Genomic DNA, 22,472 nt, shown 5'->3' with positions numbered 1-22,472 from the left:
TGTTGATAAAATATTGCTTTTTGAAGGGAAAAAATACAGTTGAAGTAAAAACTTGGGTTGATGCCGAGTTTCCGGACACTGCCCCAGGAAAATCAACCATCAAATATTGGTATGCTAAGTATGACGTAGTGGACGCCCAAAAGAGGTTGTTACCCAAGAACACATTAAAAAATCCACAAAATGATTTTGAATGATCGTAAATTGAAACTGAATGAAATAGCAGACATCCTAAAGATATCAACACAACGTAGCAGTGTTTGTAAATTATCAAGCGTAATAAACCCGAATTTTTGCGTCGTCGAAGTCCAATCGTCAGTGGACTGCACACAATGAACCCGCCCCAAAGCCTGGGAAATCGCAACAGTCGGCGGGCAAGGTTATGGCGTCTGTATTTTGGGATGCACATATCATGGAATAATTTTTAATGCCTACCTTGAAAAAGGAAGGACCACCAACAGCGACTATTGCATAGCGTTATTGGACAGTTTGAAGGACGAAATCGCCGAAAAACGACCGCATTTGAAGAAAGAGAAAGTGCTGCTTCACCAAGACAATGCACCGTATCAAAAATCCATGAAGGGCTTTGAATTGCTTCCTCATCCACCGTATTCACCAGATATGGCCTCCAGCGACTATTTTCTGTTCTCAGATCTCAAAAAATGCTCGTTGGGAATAAATTTTCGTCGAATGAAGAGATGATCGACGAAACTGTGGCCTATTTTGAAGAAAAGGACAAATCGTACTACAAAAATGGTATGGACGTCGCTATAATCAGTGTATGTATCACCCTTGAAGGAAATTATGTTGAAGAAAAGAAATAATATTGCCAAAGAAATTTATTTGACTATAGTAGGCCAGGGACTTTTCAATTGACATATCATACAAAAGCGAATTAGTTTAGATTTATTGCGACGGATGTCAGCCAGATGACACATGACACGGATGGCAGACATATGACAGTAGTCATCATGGGATTTTTGTGTATTTTTTAATTTGTTTTATTGTTTCTATAGGTTTTTCTAAGTCTAATAGAAAGTTTTGTTTGTTTCTTTTGGCATCTGGATAAATTGTTATTCGAATATTAATTATTGCTAGTAAGTAATCTATTTTTATAAGTTAATTTTAGGTGGATAGATTTCTCTGCATTTAACTTGATTTGCCATTTATTACCTTAATTGTTGACAGCTGTCTGCTATTTATTTGTTGTTACTTCATATAAGTTATTAATTGAAACGAGTAAGGCAGAACCATTGGCGAATATATCTAATATTACTCGATAACATTTAGGAATTTCGCAATTATTCGTTATTATTCCGAAAATATTCTCAACTTGACTTAAAATCAAAAAGATTGATTTATCGGTGAGGTGCAAATATGGGGTTGTCAACTGCACGATGACCTCGAAATCAAATTAATTTATGTTGTTATCCAAGATCCCCTAAAATCATGAAACAAGGTTACTAAATCACGGCAAAGTGGAAGCAATAGAGCTACCGGACTATGCGCAGAAAATCAGAAGATTTAAACTTGAATAGAGTGTTACTGTAAACTCTGAACATAATTTATGAAATATATACTGTATTTATCTCGTATTCGTCTTGTATGAGTACTGCCAGCGCAACAATAGTAATAAATTAAGTTCAGATTGTACTGAGTATATCTAATGCAACATGTAATAAAAACTGCATCTGCAATAATACATTTTAGTTTTGTAAAGTGGTGATCAGAAATGTATGATTTATAGCAAAGATTTAACTAGCTATAAAAATATAGCTAAATATTTGTTAACGCGTTTTTCAATTACAATGAAAGTGTCGTAAAGTTAGATGTAACTATAACGATTTTAGAAATTTGTAATCTCTTTACTATAGAGATTTTCTTTGATAGCTGTAGGCAAACTGACAATGGAGGAACCTCTTTGAAAATACTTTCTTAATAAATAAAATATTGTCGTTGGGTCTACAACATACACATTTATTATTTATTAGTAATGATATTCTAACTGCTACATTAACTTTTATAAATCAACACTTATAAGTACGGGTAGCTTGATCAATGAATTCGTGGAGCACTATTTCTCAACATAAAATTAAATATTTAACGCCATTTTAATATCTCATCATTCATATGAACATCATTCATTGTTTAGTTACAAGTAATTTTAAATTGACGTGTTAATGCACTTTTAACAATGGAAAAAATTGTGCGGTGTAGTGCTTAAATTCTGGTAAAAAGCTCTAAAGGTTGTGGCAATTCATATTAGTGTGACAAATGAGACTACACGGAAGTGAACAAGTTTTAGTATATAACTGGCTAGTTGAGAGCAGGCACATTTCAATAAATGAATAACATTTCAATTAGTTTGGTTATGTTTGAAGTTTTTAATGTTTACTATGTCGTATATTGTTCATTCTACGCATTCTGTATCTTTTTAACTAAAGTAAAATGAGAAGAAAAAATCCACTGCCAGATTAAAACGATTTTTACATCTTCACAAACTGCATTTGGTAGTATTTTCGAGGTCATCTATGACGTACATTGGCTGTTTTAAATAAATATTAGGCTTTTAGTTTAAAAAAGCACTTTAGCGGTTACATTATTGGTTAATGTGGATGATGCTACAATTAACTTTATCAATTTTTATTGATGTTTATTACGTTCAAATTATCAATTTTAACATTTAACATTTTTCAAAAGTTGAATTACAGTTTAGAACTTTTTAAACTGACATTTTTTGTGTGGAAGATACAAATCCTCGGATAGCAAATATACTAGATGAAGATGTAAATAGAAAAACTATCTTGTGTTCAACAAAGGGAAGAGACACTAATTTATCTGAAGATGAAGAATTGAATGTTTAACTGAACTAAACCATTATTAAAGATTGCTATAAATTAATAGTGAATTAAATGATTTCACATGTTAAGGTTACATACATGTTACTTACAATATTAGTAAAGTAAAATATTAATGTCACGTTTATATATAGTTATATTTATATTTATATATAACCACGTTTTATCAAGAAAGATACGAGCTTACGCACGCACTGACGTTTAAAAAAAGTTCTAGGATTATTCCAAAGATGCATCATAGTTACACATCATAAACAATATACGAGTATATCACTGAAGGCCATTGTAATTGTAGGTTTCCGAACAGGCGTTACATTAAATTATTTTAATTCCAATATTTTACTGTTAGTTATCATGACACATCATTTCGCATATATTTATTTTTATGTATAATATTTATTAGAAAAGATTATAAAAATAGTGGAAATTATTATTTATCATTGAAATTTTTAAAATGATTTACTGAATTTACTAAATAAGTTAATAAAGTAAGGGTGTCGGCCACCGAGAGTAATATCGATATTTCGATATATCGATATTTTAAGAAATATCGATATATCGTCTTCGATATTTTAAAAAAATATTGTAATATATTTCGATAATTTAATAAGTTTATAAAAATAATTAAATGGTTTTTTTAATGTAATATATTTAATTTTAAAAAAAAAAACGATATTTGTTTCGAAAAATATCGATATATGTGTAAATCGATATTTTTTGACATCCCTATATTGAAATACCCATAGTTAACTTATTATAACATTTAACATTATTATTAATACATTTTTACTACCATTGTCATTAAAATAAATAACAGAAGGGTCTCTGAAATATGCGTATAAAATAAAAGTTTAATTCTTCGTTTGATATTCGTTCGTTTTGAAAAGGCATTTGATTTCATGAATAAAGACAAATTATTGGAAGTAATGGAAGGTTAGGTAGAGATGAGCTCAACGGCGACCAAGGTTAGTGGTACTTTCTTTCGTACGGCTGTTTTTCTAGTTTTTGTTGTAGTGCTTTTGTATTGCTTGAGGAGAGGTCAACGGCGAGAAATAATATTATATGATACAAAGTGTCTCAAAAATGTTTATATTTGTCAGCTTGCTATAACAAGGCAACGAATACGGGGATCGGAAGTGCTGTAAATGCGTCATCTTTACGGTGCAATCTACATAAAGATCTAAAAGTCCATCACTATAAAATGTATTTGGTACAAGAATTAATGCACAAGAATGTCAATCTGAGTTTAAACTAATGGTTCTGCCTTGTTGAATATTGGGTCTCTGGTAATTCTCATTTATAGCAAAATATCGTCTAGAATCGTTATATGAGTTAAGCTTAGAACACTAATAAAGATGCTACTAATTCAAACTGAAAGTAAGACAATAAAAACACATAAAAAAGATTGTACTATAGTACTGAGTATATCTAATGCAAGATGTAATAAAAACTGCACCTGCAATAATACATTTTAGTTTTGTGAAGTGGTGATCAGAAATGTATGATTTATAGCAAAGATTTAACTAAAAGATTCTAACTTAAAGATTCGTTAACGCATTTTTCAGTTACAATGAAAGTATCGTAAAGTTAGATGTAACTATAACGATTTTACAAATTTGTAATCTCTTTACTATAGAGATTTTCTTTGATAGCTGTAGGCAAACTGACAATGGAGGAACCCCTTTGAAAATACTTTCTTAATAAATAAAATATTGTCGTTGGATCTACAACACACACATTTATTATTGTAATAATATTCTAACGTAATGATATTCTAACTGCTACATTAACTCTAAATCAACACTTTTAAGTACGGGTTAGCATGATCAATGAATTCTGTAACAAAAAAGTTGAAGCGAAATAATTAGACATATAAGCAACACATAAAAAATACACATAAAACCTGTACTATCAGCTATGAATTTCATCATATGCATATAATATAATGAGTATAAGTAAGATAATGAGGTGATCAATTGTTACCATATGTATGTTATGCAGTACGGCCCAGACTATCCGACCATCTGTTTTTCTAATTACCTGACTGGTGAACGAATGAGACGTGTTGATCTGTTTTTACGTTGAATTGGCAATCGTTCCGCAGTTACTCGAAGCGTCGGTGTAGTTACATGGAGTCCGGCAAAAGTATCGCAGCTGAAGCTGTAACGTCACAAAAGGTAAATTGAAAGTGCTTAACGACCTCTAGTCATACACTGTTTCAAGTAGGAAACACTCAAGCTTTGAAAAACATCCATAGCCCGTAAATTCGCTGCACATGAGTCACAGTTCTAGATGTAACGCCACCAAAGGCGGACTGTTGCTGTGAATTAACATAATCTACTGGAATTTGGACAGAAACTTGCGTTTCAGGGTGAATGGCCTCCAAAGGCCGATTGCAGTAACTCATTTTCTTAGCCATAGACTATTGGTATCTGCAGTCCATGGGAATATGGGTGGAAACAGTGCCATTTCAAAGATCTTAATAACGAATAATAAAAAAGAATAATATGGTTGAGATAGTTGCCTATCACAAATGATTAAAGTAATTTTGCAAAACTGGCACCCGCAATATTTATTGTTATTTGCTAATAGCAATTAAAGTACTTAAGATAATAATTTCTCAGTTATATCAATAGTTATATCGAGATAATTATTTTTCTCCAAAGTAGCAATATATGGAAACAACATAAAAAAGTATGACAATATATAGAGCATTGTCACCTGATTCATTTATTATTTTACAATATTAAAGTATATAATATTTAATTTAATAAACGTTTAATGTCAATGTAATATATATTTTTAATAAGGTTTTAATATGGTTTTTGTAAAGGTGGTTGTTACCATTGTGTAGACTACAGTGAACCAATATACTACATTATGATTTGTTAGTAGGGACACAAGCGTAAAATAAAATGAAAATATTTCATTTTTGTTTGTGTTATGTGTGATGTTTTTATTGTTTAAATGCCCATCTTTTATTGAGATGTAAACTTAGCTAACGATATTGTTTATATTATTATTTAAGCTGTTTCTCTTTGAAAAGCGATTATGATTATTAATATTTTAAGATAATTAGTAGAATCGAAAATTGAAAGACCTAAATACTAATAATATCAAAACTTGTATTAATGGATACTGGGATAACGTATTATTGGCCTATTTCCTTTGTATTTGGTTTTTTTCATACCGTCTATGAGCCCTAAATGTACCGTGTATATCAGGATTATTCTCTTGTAACTTATTTCAAACATGCATAAAATGGTCTACAATAATGTCAGTATCTATACTAATATAATTCTTATATAATTTTACTAAATGTAGATGTTTACACATAGTGTATTCAAATAAGCTCTATGAACAATGATATACTCTACTAAACAATGTTAGATTTTTTTACAGTTTATGCGATTATGTAAGCTTCACGGTACCATATCATTGTTATTGTCACATCTAGAATATATAACTAATATTCATATTTTAATATTAGTTGAATTTTACATTGTGTTTTATACTAATAATATGTAGAATATAACAGATACCTACTGGATTTAATATATCTTCATAAAGTAAATGTCACTAATTTCTTTTCACTACATTTTTGTCTCAGTTTAGCTATAATTTTTTAGTTTTCTCTGTTACTAATAAAAACTAGTTTTTCGTTTTTTTTTTCAGAATTTCATCAAATTTTCGCTAACCAAGTGACTTCATTTCTAATACGCTCTTGGGGAGAAACATATAGAATTAGCTTAGTCTCTAGATTACTATAGTCTCTAGATTGCAAACCATATTAGAAATGAACCTATTGGAAATGTTTGTTATGCTAGTTACATATACATTTACGAATTAAAGCTACAGTTTATTTTAATAAAAAACCTTGAACAAAAATCAAATAGCACTCGATCAAATAGTACCAATTAAATCAATAATATAAATAAGGAGATGTATTTGTTGGATACAAAGAACCTATTGCCCTATTAACAAAACGAGTACATCAATTATTTGTTTTTTTTTTTAATATTTACCGATAAATATTTATAAAAGCGTTTTAATATCATTTGCCCTTTATGAGATTTTGTGTTTCTAGTCTAGAATATTTTTGTAAATAATGTCAATTTTATATTAATAATAATTTGTCAAAATAAAAGTTTGACGATTTGGTAGTATAGGGGTCAATAACGGCTCCTAGTCAAAGGTAGGAATTCCTCTTATGGTCTTTAAATTTATGTTTGTAATAATACAAGAGCAAGAGCCTGATAAAGAACAACCATCTTACTTACAATACAAATGATAAGGTAAAGGGAAATGCAGTTTTAGGTACTCTATCGGATCTTTGAGGATAGATCGCAACTAAAACGCTCTTTTCACAACCTAATGAAAGATCTGAAGGATTTCTTTCGAAAACTGCATTGATTCCTGTTGTTACCATGAGTAAGTTGGATACTTTGTATATCCATTCATTCTATTCATATATATAAACTAGCGACCCGCCCCGGCTTCTCACAGGTGCAATGCTGATACTAAATTAAATACACTACAGAAAATATATGAACGTTGTATATAAAAACATAGCGGCCCGCTCCGACTTTGCACGGGCATAAAATATATATGCCTATGTCACTCAATGAAAACATGATAAAAATCGATCCAGTATTTTTGGTTCATTCATTACTGCCCTTGGCCTGCACGCATTAAATTTGGAGTAAAACAATTCCTCTTCCCCTATACTTACTATGAAGATTTCCTGCTATCTTTGGAATATCTAAATTCATACAATTTTTATTACATTACACATTTTTAAACGCAAATTTTAAATTTGTAATATCTCCGAAAATATTTGTTTAATTTACATGCTGTAAGGAATCATATTGATCTATATTAATTGCACACTGTATTTAAGGTACTTAATTCGATAAGGATTAATGCCGTATTGCTTAAAATAGCTTCGTAAATAAGCCATTTTCTCACGTAAAAAGTAAACAATAAAAATGGTTAATGTTGGTTATCCCTAAAAGATAAACATATACCATCGCGGACATTTTTGTAGACCTTTTTATGGTGTACAATACTGTAGTACATTAATTTGAACTAACTCGTAGGGTTAGGCAGCGTTTTTGCTAATTGCTAAATAAGCCTAAAAAAATAGGTTAATTTACGACATCACGTTAGAAACCTCTAAAATTAGCAATGTTGCCTTAGTATATTATGCATGTATTATACATATAAACCTTCCTCTTGAATCACTCTATCTATTGAAAAAAACCGCATCAAAATCCGTTGCGTAGTTTTAAAGATTTAAGCGCACATAGGGATATAGGGGCAGAAAAGGCGACTTTGTTTTATACTATGTAGTGATATAGGAAGATATTTTGATCCTTGAATATTTTTTGAAAATACTCTTAACATTCTTAATCACACGATTAGCTTCCCTGTTGATTCTAAGATATTATGTACTGCTCCATATTTCGTAAGAAACCTCCAGATATATAGGGTTATATTGGTCCGAGACATCATGCGAAATCTTTACTTGACAACGAATGATTTTTCTTATACCAAACTACCAAGTCTCTAACAGTTTACGCGTGTATATGAATCCACTCGACAATCGACAAAGTGCACTGAGTAACAGCGGTTGTTGAAAAGGCATTCGAAAAAAAAGAAATACTGCCCTGCAATATTCCTGGATGTCTCACAAGCTTTCGAGCGGGTATAATACTTGGGATTAACATACAAAATGAGGAAATTGCTACCGCGGAACTACCGTCTACTGCTGAAATCATATCTTTTCGAAAAAAAGTCAATCATAAAGCCAATTTGAACTTACGGGGTGCAAATAAGGGGTTGTACTAAGACATAAAACCAACTAGTCATCCAACGAACACAAAACAAAGTTCTACGGTTAATTAAAAATGCTTATCGCTACGTAAGTAACGAAGGGCTGCACGATGACTCCAAATTAAATGGATACACGAAGTGGTCCAATATTTCACCTTAAAACATGAAATAAGGTAGCTAAATCACACCAACGTGGAAGCAATACAGCTGCTGGACAACACGCAGAAATTTAGAAGATTGAAGCGAATCAAACCACACGAACATGTTTATTGTATAAGTGCATTTTTAACTTTAGCTTAAATAGTTTTAGTAGATTAGTTTTATTTTAATTTGGGAAATACATGGTGATGTATTAATCTCGCACTCGCCTTGCTTGTGTATTAATGAACCTACATCAGAACTCTAGTAATAAATTAATTGTAAATTAGGGTTGCACTAACTATATCAAATGTAAGATGCAATTAATAAAAAAAAATTATATGAATTTTAGCTATACCTCTTGGTTAGATTTCATGGTTGGTTTTTTGGTAATTCGTAAAATCTACTATCTGTCAAATGAAAAGCATTGACGCCATCGGACCTGGTTACTGATGTGAATAGTTATAAACAATAAACAATAACTATATAGAGCATTTCGCAACTTTGATCCTACTTGTTAATTTATTTATGAAATGTACAGTACGTTTTGCCCATTACATTTTACGATCTACTTAACTTTTTAAATTAAAGCTCATTTAATTTTCTATATACGAATAAACATTAAATAATACATTTCTCTAATTCAAATGGAAACTAATATATATTGGATATTTATTGAATACTATTCATACAGACAGTCCAAAAGAAATTCAAAAGTTTTAATTATTCGACTACTTTTATGAAAAACATAAAAAGCATCAGTATTTTTTTGGCATTTTACCTAAAATATATAAAACCATCAATGCACGCCGTAAATGACGAATATATTGTCAATTGCAGTTCGTATTTTATCCTAGTTAAAAAAAGAATTAGAAATGTTATTTAATGGGCGTATGTAACATGTAACCGAATTACCCTATAAAATTCGATTTCAGTTGGTATTAGTGAGCTATGTTGCCAAATGTCTTCAAAATTCTTCAAAATATTATTATATTGTTATATGCCAATGTTAAAATAAACCAAAAGTCGAAGTTCATGCGGCAATATTGCAAAATAAAGACGTCATAAATGTTGAGGACGTGCATTGGCTGTTTATTGGACTGGTTATAGAGTCGAAACGAACATTAATTTCCATAATTTTTCCAGTTCCAGAAATAAAACGATTTAAAACCTAATAAAAAAGAGATGATACCAAATATATAGATAAAATAGTTATAAATATAGGAATAAAATAAAAATATATATAAGGATAAAATAATAATAAATATAGATAAAATCAGAGTTGGCCACCATCTTAAATAGGTGATGGTAGCTAAATAACAAAAAATATATTAATTGATGACATAGACAGTCCGTGGCATTCGAAAAAACTTACATGAAATATTTGCATTGCATACCAATTATAATTATACAAATTATACAAGGCAATTAATTATAATTAGAGAAATCAAATTATTAAATAAAATTTTAAAAATTAAAAAAGAAATCAAATAAAGTCTTTCTAACCAAACTTAATAATATAACATAGCAACATTCTTGTTAAGCACCAATTATAACTAATATTATTTTTAGTATTTATTAGTAACAAAATAAATAAGTTATAACACGAAAAATTAATAAAAAATAAAATATTTTTCTTTGATCATACATTAATCAATTATTAGGGCAATGGCGTTTGAAAATTATGTTTATGTTTGTCCATAGGCAATAATATAAAATCTGACAACGAACAACAATTCCAGTTATATCAGTAATAAAACTAAGCCAAAGTGGACGTAATACATAATGAAATATATGAGCTTTTTAAATTAAAAAGGAATGTCGTTAATATTTTACACACAGCGTGTTTCAATCCATTTCAACATCGACCCGTCCTTATTGAAAAACCCTATAGTAGGTCTGGGAACAGGTAATAGATAGAATATTTTTTACATATTTGCTCTAGTTCCGGGCGTTAGTCGGAAAAAAATCTTATCATGGAATATCGACTTTTATTCCCAGTCACTAACCGATGTAAAAAATATTCACTTATAGCCTTTGAATCCTCTATGTTTCAATTCACTCCACATTCAACATTTAATTGCCTTCCCTGCGAATTATTCCCATGATTTTAATGGAAGATGCCTGTTTATTTTACAAGGTACACTTCTTTTTATTTATTTCTTATCGAATAATGCTTCTAATATGATTTTTGGGCTTAATTCACAATTGTTAAACTAACAGAATGAAAATAACTTCAAAGTACCATCGAAACTAGCTTAAACATGGAAATCAAGTCTGAAGTAGTCACGACCAGTTTTTCAAAATAAATCATTTAGTTTTCAAGGCATAATATAGAATAAATATAATACCAATAAGTTTTAATATATATGAAACAAGGTAAGATCTATAACATCAGGTTAAAAAAAAAGCAGAGCAGATCAAAGTCTGAACTGGTTAGAAGAACTGTAAAGGAAAATATATCCAACTTGACTTCAATAGATTAGTTTACCAGCCTATTTGGGCTTGGACGTAGCTTAAATATGGGGTTGCACTAAAACATAAAACCAATTAGTAATTCAACGCTGCTAAAACAGAGTACTTCTATTAATTACCAATCTTTATCGCTATGTAACCAACGAAAAACTACATGGTAATCGAGAAACCAAATGATTTTACGAAGTTTTGTTTTTTTGTTTTATAAAACTTTGTTTTAAAATAAGATTACAATGTAGTAACTATACAGCTACAGCACAACACGCAGGAAATCAAAAGAATGAAGCGCACCGAACCACACGAACTACTATAGTTACAAGTGTTAAGTAGTGTAATTTAATTTTAATTTTGAAAATATATACTGATGTATTTGTTCCCTATGTGTTTCTTCTGATATAATGATGCAATCACAACAGAATAGTAATAAATTAATTTTGTAAATTAAGATTGTACTAACCATATCTAATGTAAGATGAAAATTTTTAAAAAGCTTAATCTCTTCTCTAGGTAAGGTATAATATTATGCTTTAATATTCGAAATAATTGATTTAAATAATCAAGTCGTTAATGAAATTTTTAATTATTGAATCTGTAAGTGAAACTTTCAAAAAATCCTCTTGCAGATCTCTGAGCTCTGGATTCATATAGATGAATCATTAACAGGTCAATTGAAAAGTTCCCGGCCTGACCCATAGATGGCGCTACTAGAATTAAATTCATATATTTTTTAGTTAGCCCTAACCCTCAAAAGATGCGAGTATAAATTTGACAACTGTCGGATCATTAGTTTGTGAATTATAGCGTCTTGAGTGAAGCACCTTTTGTTATTGTCAAAAAAAATGGATAAAAGGGAATTTCGTGTGTTGATAAAATATTGCTATTTGGAGGGAAATCATACAGTTTAAGCAAAAACTTGGCTTGATGCCGAATTTCTGGACACTGCCCCAGGAAAATCAACCATCAAGGATTGGTATGCTAAGTTTAGAACTGGTGAAATGAGCACCGAAGACGCTGAACGTAGTGGACGCCCAAAAGAGGTTGTTACCGACAAAACATTTAAAAAATCCACAATATGATTTTGAAAGACCGTAAATTGAAATTGGGTGAAATCGCAGACACTCTGAAGATATCAACTGAACGTGTACATCATATCATTCACGAATATTTGGGTATGAGAAAGCTCTGTGCAAAGTGGGTGCCGCGCGAGCTCACTTTTGACCAAAAACAACGACGAATTGATGATTCGGAACAGTGTTTGAAGATTATCAAGGGTAATAAACCCGAGTTTTTGCGTCGATATGTGACAACGGATGAAACATGGCTCCATCATTTCACTCCGAAGTCCAATCGAGAGTCATCCAAGTGGACAGCACGTGATGAACCCGCTCTAAAGCATAGGAATAGTCGGCTGTAAGGTTATAGTATTTATATTTTGAGATGCGCATTGAATAATTTTCATTGACTACCCTGAAAACAGAAAGACCATCAACAGCGACTATTACATAGTGTTATTGGGCCGTTTGAAGGACGAAATCGCTGAAAACGGCCGCATTTGAAGAAAAAGAAAGTGCTGCTTCACCAAGACAATGCACCGTGTCACAAGTCAATGAAAACGATGGCAAAAATCAATGATTTGGGCTTCAAATTGCTTCCTCAACCACCGTATTCTCCAGATCTGGCCGCCAGCGACTATTTTACTATGGTAGGCCGGGGACTTTTCAATTGACATGTTATAATCTATATATAACATATTTCGTTATAGTAATGAACAATAGTAAATAATGTGTCTTCCGTCCGTTAAATAATGAGATGTCCATGAAATTTGCTTCCAGGACCACATTGAAGACGGCCATGAAAACAAGAGCGGTTGCTTTATGTAAGTTGACACTTCATCAACAAATTTATATAAATCGTTCAATATGATTGATTATTTAGGTTGTAATTACCAACAAAACATTATATGAATATTTGTATAAAAAATACATATTTTTATAATTGCGAAAAAAGTTTCTCGACGGGTGATCCTCATCGATAAAATCGTCCTTATCGGCAGCTGAAATTTGCGCAAATTTGAGTTTCAGGCTCGGTACGTTCTAGAACGCAGCGTTTTTCCTATATCATCGAGCACATTGGCAACTGGTGACGAGTAGTTGTCCTACGTCCATGTAGGTTAAACTTTATTATCTCTCGGTTGCAATATATTAACGATTTGTTTAAGTGAATTCGTGTTTTTTGTTAATTAAATTAGTTTATAAAGACTCCGCGGCGGCCCTGTGTGTTTATACCGAGAGGTAAGGGTAAATTAATAGTGTTTGTTTTTTAAATTCGAACAGTCACAGATAATAGATTGAATAATATAATATTCTATTATTAATACAGTTGTATAATAATTTAATAATTCTAAATAAAAATCTTTACATTTAAGGTTCAAATTAAAAGAACTTCCTAAGATATTTTAAATTATATTATTATAAATAACATATAACTTAACAACTTACTAACAAATATCCGTATATTTAATAATATCCGAAAATTAATTAAAATTTATTGAACATTTTGAATAATAAGTGTTCATTTAATTTATATCCATTATTAAATGTTTTGTTTATATTTATTCTTAGTAAAAGCTTTGTAATGTCGAAAATATATTCTAATATATTCATACCTTGAAACGTTAGCACTTAACCTTATTTTTTGCTATTTTCGAAACAATTGCCTCTAAATATCAAAGATTTTTCAACCGGCATCAATTTTTAATGAAAATTATATTTGTTTATTCTTTATTTTATGTAAAAAATTATTTAAATCCTCGTTATAAATCATATTTGTTTTATATTGTTCGAACTTTTAAAACAACTAAAATATACGTCATTTTTACTTATTCACAGCAAAGTCTGTAAGTGCAGCTTACACTTACAGACATTACATTTTTAATACCCCGTTTAAATATACATACTCAGCAAAAACTAAAATAAATGTGCTGGGGTAGTCTATTTACATCAATGACTTATTAATGCAATTCTATTTATACTATGTTACTTGCAATTTACTTTCTGTCTATTTTAATGGTTCTGGAATATATCCTTATTAATAAATTCAAATTTAATTTATTTTGGTTCAATTATATTTGTTTCATGATCAACTTTAAACTAAGAAATAAGATGTGGGATTATCTCCATAGAACATCTATATGTTAAACTGAACTAATTCTATATTCTTTATTACACAGATTTTCATGTTGGATTAATAATTTTTCCTATCTTTTCGAATGATCCTATATAGGACAACAACAGATTAATGTTGAAATAAAAACTGACATATGGTTTAATTAAAATCTATTATATAAAATTAGCGTTCAATTGGATAACCTATTGCACTTGCTACTTTGGATACCAATATTTTTGCTATTTTTTATGCTCTTGTTATTTAATAAGTCTGTATTAACATATGGTGCTTACGATAACTGTTATTACGATATAAGGCCTAGGATTCTCGTACAAAACAATTAATTTGTCGCGTCTTCTGTTGGGTATATTCTGTTGGTTTGCGTTTAACAATTGGCTGTAAGAATTTTATTGGATTATATTATTGCAGATAAGTTTATCCATATTTCTGTTTTATGTACATCTTCCATGGTTCCTATTCATCTAATTTCTCTTTCTCGCTTGATACTTGCAATAATATCACACCCCGGCAAGAATGTCACAACTCAACAATCCTAATTCTAAAAACATTTCCTTGCTCCACAATGCTGGAGTAGTGATGCTTCTGTAGTTGCATAATTAAACACCAGGGTACAAAAATATCGTTATAACCATTTTGAATCTAGTAATCCTGGAACCAAGTCACTTGTTGTCCCCGAGTTGGTACAGATATGTACTCGACTAGCTGGAATAACGTCACTTTGTGACTCTCTTCATAATTGAAGTTAACATGACCATGGTAACATGCTGTAACAACCCAACTGCTAAAAAAAGAAAAGATAGATTTAACCGTTAAAATAAGGAACAGCAAGTTAATTAAGATTGTAAAAAGTAATTCAAGAGTAAATTTTATTAAAAAATTGATGACGCACAAAAATAAAAGGGGATGATGTAAAGCGCGAGAAAAGAGGAAAACTCCAATTCCAATTCCAACTCCACCAAAAAAAGGTTGATTGCTCTTCACAATGTTCCTCTAAGTCCAATATTTTTGATCTCATCAGAATAAACTACATTCTCAGGTTTTTTTAAACCTTTTTATTAATTTATTTTTATTTTATTTTTAATTACCAAGGAGCATTTGCTAAAGGCGAAAAAAACATTCCAAATGATGCAGCAAATGAAAAAGATTCTAAGAAGAAGGTTAAATATAAGAACTAAAAGTAATAAGTCAAGCAGTCATAGATTGTCCTGAATATTTCGTTGCTTAATAAAAAAGGAAGTATAATCAAGTATTAATAATACTACCATTTCAAACTATGAAGCATCTGGACATTTCTTGATCAGTTTTTTTTCATTTAACCTCAATATATTACACGGACACTGTAAAGTTTGGTTTTGTTATCATTTGTTATAAGTTAGGTTTTATAATTGTAGCTTTATTCTAGCAGGAGGCAATATCGGTTGCATTGCTGTTAAAATATTTTGACACTACTGTGACATTACAGGAAAAGTTTTACTAACTTCATCTATATTATTAGCCACACATAACATTAAATTTAATTAATATATCTGTATATTGTCAATTAGAAGAACTATGACAGCTCTTATCTTGGGATACTATAGTTCATTTCTCTAAAATAACCACTATGAAATAATCATACATACATTTTAATAGTTTTTATTGTATTTGAAGTATTTTATTTGTTTTTTTTATAATCCTTGAAGTACTTCAGCACTGTTTCAAAGTAATTTTTAATTTTACGACAATATACTATAAAACACAAATGAGTTTTTAATGCTTAAAGATCTCTTTGTCCAATTTATATTATTGTTATTTAAAACGATTAAAAATACATTATAGATGTCTCAATGTTGTCGTTATATAATCATTTTTTAAACTTTGATCACTGTATTATCAGATATGAGAGCTACAGAATCAAGTGGTGTTTGTTTCTATATGCACTATAAATAATAGTACGATATTTATTAATATGTAATTGTAATACATACTATATATTGTAATAAATATAATTTAATTAAATCCAATTGTTGAAATTTATTTCTAAATCAGCTTTCTAAAGACTACAAGATTGTTCAATATAGATGTTTTGGAATTCAAAAGAAATGTTGTTTCCATATTACCTGCAAACTATTATTATTGTAACATTTGGGATAACTGGACAAAATTCTTAAAAAAGACAAGACAAGAAAGTTTGGTGAAGAAAAAATAATTTTCAAATCATCACTGCTAAACCAAAGTACGAATTGTTTCAACATTCAGCTTATTGGTTAGATTCAGATCCTTCTTATTTCTCAATATTCTCGCACCTTGCTAAATTCTTTAATGGAAAATTATTTTGATAATATGATGAGATGATAACTGCCGTAGAGGTGCATTCTGTAGCCCTTTAAAAGAACACTACACTGATTCATACATTCGATGATTATTGAAAAAAGTATATTGACGTTATTAAAAATTCATTCTGCAACTATAAATCTGTTTTCATTTCCATTTTTGGAATGATCCTTTTCATTTTCCCAAACTTGTTGAACATTACTTTTATTTTTTGTTTGTTGAGAATCAGTTTCTTTCGAATAACATTTGATATTAGCATTTATAACGTTTAAATTATTATTGTCATAAAACTAATTTTTAAGCACATTTTAAAGTTATAAAAATAATAACATAAAGAAACTTTATTTAACATTTTTAACTATTATCAATATTTAACTTATTATGTCATTATTCGTATTCATCTTCAATACGTTTTCTTTCGACAGAGAAACGTTCTACATATTAATTGCACTGATGAGAAGTAACTTATGGTTGATCATTATCTACTAAATTGGCTTAATTGAGGGACGTCTTTTGTTTAGGGACTTATTTGTTTAATTAGAGCATACACTTGCACTGCAGATCAGTTATGCTGTAAATACAAATATACGGGGCGATCAAATATAAAAAAACTGCCAAATCAGCAAAAATAATGCTGTAAACTAATATAACAATAAAATATATGTGTTAGTAATTTCGTTTTATTAATACTGTATGTTTGTTTATAATAAAGATATAGATTAGAATCAGACAAGGTTAAACAAAATACAAAATCCCTAAGGCATATAATAATATAATTCGGTGCATTCTAAAATAATTATAATATAATTCTGATAGCCAGACTATGCTGCATCGATCTCAACAAATGGTTATATGTCAGTCGGAAGGTGCTGTGCTTGATGATTACGCTGTCTGGACCCTGTAGAATTTCCTACGATGTTAAATCATTCAATATGAAGCAAGAGGAAAACTTAAACTTACAACAATATATTCATAATAATACACTTATACTGACTCCACCGTTTCCAACTTTTTGCACTTGGAATTGATGTAGCAGACTCACTTTTTACAATACGTCACAGAAAACTTTTATTTTCTATTTTTTTCATAAGAATATCAAAACCATCGATGTTAACAATTAGGTTAGGTCTTTAACTGATGAGATGTACATTTATATTTCGCATTTTCATCAGTAGATATAGCTGATCAAAATACATGACACGACATCATTTTCGATTCTACGGTATAAAAAGCAGTAATTGTTGAATAGAATGGGGGCGACCACCAAAAATATATTTCTATAGAATGTGTGATCGGATTGAATTCTTTTTAATTATCTAAATCCTTTTGAATGCTTGATTTTCATTAGTATCGAACACACGATTAAATTCGAATCAAAGCCTTCTTAATGACGGTTAATATGACAACGGTTACCTTAGCAACATGCTGTAATAAATTATCGGTTCAATCTATTCGCAATAAAAATTTACTTTTTATTCAAATTAATATATATATAGTGATATGAAAAGGTTTCCAATTAATCCTTTAACAAATTCTCTGGTGTTGTTGTCACAAACACAGTGCCTTAACTTTTTATATAACGATTATCGGCTGTAATAACAGGTATACTTATTTGTTTTTCAGGTTTCTTTTGCAAAGACCAGTTATGCATTCGGTTCAAAATATTGTCCATTGTCCGCCATTACTTTCTCCTATCTTTAACACAGTATACGAGTCGTCCCTTGAAAAACGTAAAATTCAAGGTTATCCACCAATCATTGCTACACTCATTTACTACATTATTTGTCTGAAGTATTTGATAAACCATAGATTATATTTCTATATATTCTTATTCTCTATCTTTTTGACACTTTATATAAATTCGTATGGTTTGGTTCTCTTCAATCTCTTAACATCCTGCGCGCTGTCCATTAGTTATATTGCTTCCACGTTAGTATGATTTAGTAATCTTCTTTCGTGTTTCAAGGCGAAATCTTGGATAACTTCGTAAATCCATTTAATTTCCACGTCATCGTGCAGTTCTTCGTTGGTTACGTAGCGATAAGCATTGGTAATCAATCGAAGGAACCTTGTTTTGATAGCGTTGGATAACTAGTTGATTTGAATTTTTAGTGCAACGCCATATTTCCACCCCATAGGTCCAAATTGGCTTTATAATTCTCTTGTAAATCAACCTCTTTGATTTTAGATCAAGTTGAGAGTATCTTTCGACTAACCAGTATAGTTGTTTTATTTTGGTTCTAATGTGTTTTACTTTTTGTCTTTTTGTCTTTGTGGTAATGGTGTAGGAATCCTGTTAGCCTAATTTCTGATATCATCATAAGACGGACCGTGTAGATCAGAATAGCCGGCTTGGTTGGCGCAGTGGTAAAAGCGACAGGACGGTCCACCTACTGTTGCAATTGTTGCCGGCGCGAATCCTACTGGGTCGAAAATTTTTTAATTTATATTTACAATTGTGAATGTCCAAAAAGTAAGAATGCAAAATACAACAGTTGAAATGTAATAACCCGGCTGAAAAACGACTTAGAAATAAACTTAGTTTAAACGAATTTAATTATATGTATTATGACTGTAAATTATAATTAATATGTAAATTAATATTAATATAACCTAAGTAATATCGCATACTTATGTAAGGGTATTTATGCTAAAGCTTTCTAAATAGCATTGTTCTTGCCCAAATTGCTATGGAATTGTTTCCCAAGTTTTGGTAACACCGCCTTTGGTTGTCTTAGGCCCTGAACTGCGATGCTTGTGTCAGGAATCCACTGACTAGGGATGTTTTTGGGCTCCTTCAATTCAGCATTTGTGGCCTTACAGCTTCAGCAGCGATATTTTATCCAAACTTCAACTAACTATGCCCAGAAATACTTCGAGTAACTGGGTAATGTTTCCGACATCAAATTGTCATCTTTTTTGGTGTAATTTAAAGTAATTTGATTCAGGTTAAATGAATAAATTCAAAAGGAAGCAGCAGGAATTCTAGCCACTGCGCCAGATATATAATGTAAAGGGTTTAAAACAATAAAAGCTTTTATTTTACATTAAAAATATATTTTATTTGCGTAAAGAAGTGACGACTTACTGAAGGGCAAGCATAAAATAATACTGCCAGTTCAACATTGTTCTAATATAAACCAAACTCTTATGTCTAGACGTCTCACTCATTATACCTTTCAGACTAACATAAATACACCGTAACTATTCGTAACCAGGTCCGTATTAATTGCTCGATATAACAGATATACTTCAAACGCAAATGGATATTATGACAAAAATTCCTTGTAGAGTCTGTTGAGCAAATTATATCATTTTTATTACCGAGATTACATATTTAATGACTTGTTTTTTAATGTTTTGTCAAAGTGGCAATTAATTACGAAACAATACCTATTATCTGTTATTATCATGTGAACGTTCAAAACCGAACCTGTAATCTGACTGAAACCAACAAGGCAAAATGCCTTGTAACCAACCGATAGCAAAAGTCGATCAAATGTTTTATCAGTTTTCTTGTTTGATAAAGTAACTTCCCAGTGTTAATTATGATTAATCGTTTCCTTAAATGTATAATAGTGATATATAAAATATGTAATAATGTTCTTTGTTTTAATTCAGTTCTTTGTATATCAGTTCAACATAGGTCCTTACTTAAATATGGTTTTTTTGTATTTTGGATTACCGCATAGAAAATGGAACTGCGACTAAAACAAACAGCTTAGTTAGTAATTATGAGATTAAATTAAATATTTATATTTTTAGTGATTATAGTAATCGAAATTCGATTATAAATTATTAATTTATATATATTTTTTGCAAAGGGTAATAATCATTGCCTTTTTTTAAATTTTGTCTATGCCTTAGCTGCGAGCATATAAAGTATTCTATACCAATATATATAGTGCCATTAATTTATTTTACCTTAATTCCCTGCAACGCATGTCAAAAAATTGATTGGAAAATACAGCTAACAACTCTAATTTGTATTTTTCTAGATCGATTCTTTGTTTAATATGTATTATATTTAAAATTTTATGATTCAAAATTGTCTAACCGAGGTTTTTTTTATATAAATTCATCACTTTAACCATTTTTTTGAATTATAAAATCTGAATAAATAAAGTGTTAACTAATTTAAAGCTAATTTATATTAAATTAATTTATATTAAATAAATTAGCGTGCGTTTGTTAATTTTGAAAAATATATTTAGCAATAAGAATTTTCTCAGTATAAAAAATCTTTGTCACCAATAGATTAGAGTAGATTTTCTTTAGGTTTAGTACATACAACGTATATACAGAGTCAAAATAATTTGAATATGTTAGTACACTAATATTTTTATTTTTATTTCATATCATTTTCATGTCATTACTCTAACAATAACCTCAAATATGTTTTGGAAAAATCTTTATATTTTTATTATAATTGATATAAATAGTCGCATAAACTTGTTCTTTTGACAAAAATTATTAGGTGTGATTAAAATCAATTTAAATGATCTGTTAGGAACTCGAATTCTTTATAATATACAAATTATTCCTACTCATAAGTTCATGATCTTAGGATCTGCTCTACACAACTGTTTTGTTTGACCAGCGACAGCAGAGTACAACAATAAATCCAAAGGAATATCTTTTATAATAGTACTAGCAGACCCAACATACGTTGTCTTGCCTGAACATTGGATTTTTGTTTGTATATGATAATTTATTTCAACAATAAATTAAATACTATAAGATTGATCAGTCAATTAGTTATTTTGTTGTGATATGTTATTTTAATTGAAAAATGTTTAAAAGTATGGTTATGAATCTTGAAATCAAAAATTTTGATTTCAGGGCAATGGTACACACATACAAAAGAATTGATGGTATATACTTTCTCTACTATGGTAATTCGTATAGCACGTTCCAATATTGTAGGGCTGCAATAAGAACAAACACATTTGGTGGTTTGCATTTTAAAAGTGTCAGCATTTGTAGAAATATCTGACGGTTATATTTTAAACTATCAATATGATTTCTGTAACTTTGAAGTCGAAACATAATTAGTATTATTCAGGAAATATTAAAATAAATTGTTAATAAGTAACTGCCCTATTTGCACTTGTTTGTGCACGGTAAATTTTACAGTCCATCGTGAACACAATGGGAATGTTGTGACATTTTTTTGAAAATTTCCAATATTGTAGGATTACAATGAGAACAAACCTCTTTATTCTGTTGGTTGCATTTTAAAAGTGTCAGCATTGGTAGGAATATCTGCCGGTTATATCCAAAAAAACTAATCCAAAATAACGCATTATATCAACGCACGAATAAGTAATAGAATAATTGTTTAAGTAAAATATTTCTCTATTACCACGGCCACCATAGATACCACATTTAAGTGCAATTGGAAATCTATGAGGTTAATTGGAACTCTCTGTTATACAAAATAAAAGAACGACTTATTTGTCGTGTTATATATAGCAAAAAGCCGCTGCTGTTTGCAGGTAGGGGTTTACTGTGAGTATGCTCCAGCCATAAGAACATGTGAAACTGGTTTCGACAATTCAAATGTGATGATTTCAACGTTCAGTATAAAGAAAGTCCTAGTAGGCTGAAAATATTCGAAGGTGAGGAATTGCAGAAGTTATTGGATGAAGATTTAGTACAAACTCAAAA

At 30.0% G+C, this 22,472-nt stretch overlaps 1 protein-coding gene across 7 annotated transcripts in view; it reads left to right on the top strand.

The window, feature by feature from the left end:
* The window catches only part of LOC143193986 (facilitated trehalose transporter Tret1-2 homolog), a 60,233-nt gene that overhangs the window by 24,633 nt on the left and 13,128 nt on the right, over window positions 1-22,472 (top strand). For 2 of the 7 annotated variants that reach the window (XM_076400507.1, XM_076400504.1), the window contains exon 1: window positions 13,423-13,594. The exons of 3 other annotated variants lie outside the window; for them this stretch is intronic. The gene's annotated coding sequence lies outside the window, so the exon portion shown is untranslated. Of the gene's footprint in view, window positions 1-13,422; window positions 13,595-17,616; window positions 22,424-22,472 lie in introns of those variants that run through there. 2 more of the 7 variants (XM_076400508.1, XM_076400505.1) reach the window with 2 other exon arrangements.

The sequence above is a fragment of the Rhynchophorus ferrugineus genome, unplaced genomic scaffold (assembly GCF_030347505.1).
Source record: "Rhynchophorus ferrugineus isolate W39M unplaced genomic scaffold, kcgeb_rfMv2 rfM3, whole genome shotgun sequence".
Lineage (NCBI taxonomy): Eukaryota > Metazoa > Arthropoda > Insecta > Coleoptera > Curculionidae > Rhynchophorus > Rhynchophorus ferrugineus.
This window is presented reverse-complemented; position numbering and strand designations above follow the sequence as displayed.